Raw genomic sequence first — 2384 nt, 5'->3', positions numbered from 1 at the left:
CACAGCTGTTCACTGCCCCTCTCATTGCAGCGTGTGTGCAGGGTTACTGCCCTGGGAACTGCAGGGCACCAGTGGACATGGGGCTGGCTGGAGGCAGGGCAGGGGCTGACTGGAGGTCGGGTCTGGCTGCAAGCAGGGCAAGGCGTGCGGGGCTGGCTGCAGACAGGACAGGGGGTGCAGGACTGGCTGCAAATGTGCTGGCTGCAGGCAGGGCAGGGTGTGTGGGACTGGCTGCTGAGAGGGGCTGGCAGCAGGCAGGGGGATGTGGGGTGGAGTGGGCTGGTTGGCTTCAGGCAGGGCCTCAGGGGAGTGCGCAGGGGTTGGCAGGCCTGGAGACAGAGGAGTGTGGGACTGGCTGGCTTAAGGCAGGGGAGTGCGGCAAGGGTTGACTGGAGACAGGGCACGGGGTGCGGGGCTGGTGCAGGCAGGGCAGGGGGTGCAGCAGGGGCTGGCTGTGGGCAGGGGTGCGGGTACAGGGGGTACAGCCTACCCTGTACGGTAAGTGCCCCCTCCTCCACCAAGGTAGCAGCAGCAGCCCAGGGCTCGGGGGCTATTTAAAGGGCCTGGGGCTCCCCTGCTTCCACCGCCCCAGCCCTTTGAATAGCCGGGGGAGCCCTGGGGAAGTGGCGGGGCTCCGGGGGCTGTTTAAAGGGCCGGGGCGGTAGAAGCAAGGGGAGCCCCAGACTTTTTAAATAGCCCCCAAGTCTCCAGCAGTGGGGCTCTGGTGGCAATTTAAACAGCCTGAGGCTCCAGTCCCTGCTGGGAGCCCCAGGCCCTTTAAATTGCCCCCTGGGGAAGCTGGGCCACCCTAGTACAGTGCACCAGCAGGGCTTGGGTGCGGGGCCCGATTCAGGGGAATTGGTTGAATTGGCCTAAAGCCGGCCCTGCCCGCAGGAAAGCAAGGAAGTAGCACAGGCTTATCACTGTCCCTGGGTGGGCTTGAACCACCATCCTTTCAGTTAAGAGCCAAACGTGCTGACCCATTGCACCACAGAGACACAGACAGGCCAGGCTGTATGGAGCACAACAGTCAGGAATCAGCTCAGGGTCCGGTCTAGCACATGCATGCAGTGGTTAGACAAGCAACAGCAAGGAACTGGACTGGTGCGGAGTGAAAGATCTGTGGGAAGGAACCGAAAATAGTACTGGGGCTGCAGTACAGGGCTTGCATACACTTTCTTTGGCCTGTTTTGCTGGAAGAGTTAGCAGGGCAAGCTTGTTAGTCACAGGTAAGGGGGTGAGTTTATGCAAATTCTGGACTCTGGGACCACAGCTGGGGTGGCACATGCACCCTCTCTGCAACCAACCTTTGTTATTTCACTCCATAACAGCACACACAAAGCAATCTGTTACCTTTCAGCACCAAAATATACTGTAGAGGAAATCTAATAGCATAATTTTAAGATGAGAAACTTCAGTACTAACAACAATTCTAAAGATATTCAAAAATACCTCTGTCTTTAGACACCAGACACAAAATCAATCAGACCAAGAACAAACATCTATTCCTATTTCCCACACACTTGGGTAGGGTGGGGGGTTTGGAACCCATACCCCTTAATGATGAGTCCTTTCCAGGCGAGGGGCAAGCTCTCAGGCCTCAAATGCCAGGTACAGTTACTCTCTCCTTGATCCAAACTAAACAGGAAAATACACTTGATTACTCCTGCCCCAATAACAAAGAGACGGGGGATCCCACAGCAGCTGAAATGACCATTTGGACAAGCACTCCCCTCATGCAATCTGGGGTGGGTGTAACCATGCAAATGACATCAGCCCCAAAAGGCCTTTACAACAGATCACCAACAGATGGCAGGGTAGAGTTCATACCGACCCTGCTTAAACTAGATTGTGGCAAAGATTAAAAAACACTGAATGTTAAAACTCACCAAACGCGGGTGAATCCATTCTCATTGTCGTACCCGCTTCTTAAACTCCACACCTGAACGTAGCCCTCACATGGACAACATACCCTCCTAACTCAGTGTCTGTACGTTAACCTTTTACCCCCAGTCAGGGCTATGGCAGATTCTGTATTCCTTACGCCACCCGATCTTAAACTGACCTTCGCACCCCTTGGGTAATCTGTACATTGTTCCCTGATCACCAGAAACTTCTACACCTAAATGCTGTACCGTACACCTTTTTCTTCTTTGAACGTCATCTTACTAAAACGTTGACATTTGTTCGAGATCCCGGCTCCTGTTCCCTTGCAAGGCGTGTGCCTTTGCTCCAGGTTTTAGTCTGCTAATACAGCGGGGGCAGGGTGGGGGCCGATTGAGCCAGAGGCGCTTGCCTGCTGCAGACACGGATCAAAGGCTGAACCTCATCCCCCACGAGCTGAAGGCTTAATTGAAAACAGTTTAAGCAGTACTCCCGTCTCC

General features: G+C 54.6%; 1 non-coding gene across 1 annotated transcript; it reads right to left on the bottom strand.

Annotated features, from left to right (window-relative positions):
- Positions 1–924: 924 nt before the first annotated feature.
- On the bottom strand, positions 925–998 carry TRNAK-CUU (transfer RNA lysine (anticodon CUU)). Its single transcript has one exon. It is a non-coding gene; the product is annotated as a tRNA-Lys (tRNA).
- Positions 999–2384: the final 1386 nt, after the last annotated feature.

This window comes from Gopherus flavomarginatus, chromosome 3, assembly GCF_025201925.1.
Source record: "Gopherus flavomarginatus isolate rGopFla2 chromosome 3, rGopFla2.mat.asm, whole genome shotgun sequence".
NCBI classification, from domain to species: domain Eukaryota; kingdom Metazoa; phylum Chordata; order Testudines; family Testudinidae; genus Gopherus; species Gopherus flavomarginatus.
The sequence above is the reverse complement of the archived record's forward strand: the minus strand, read 5'-3'. Positions and strand labels throughout refer to the sequence as shown.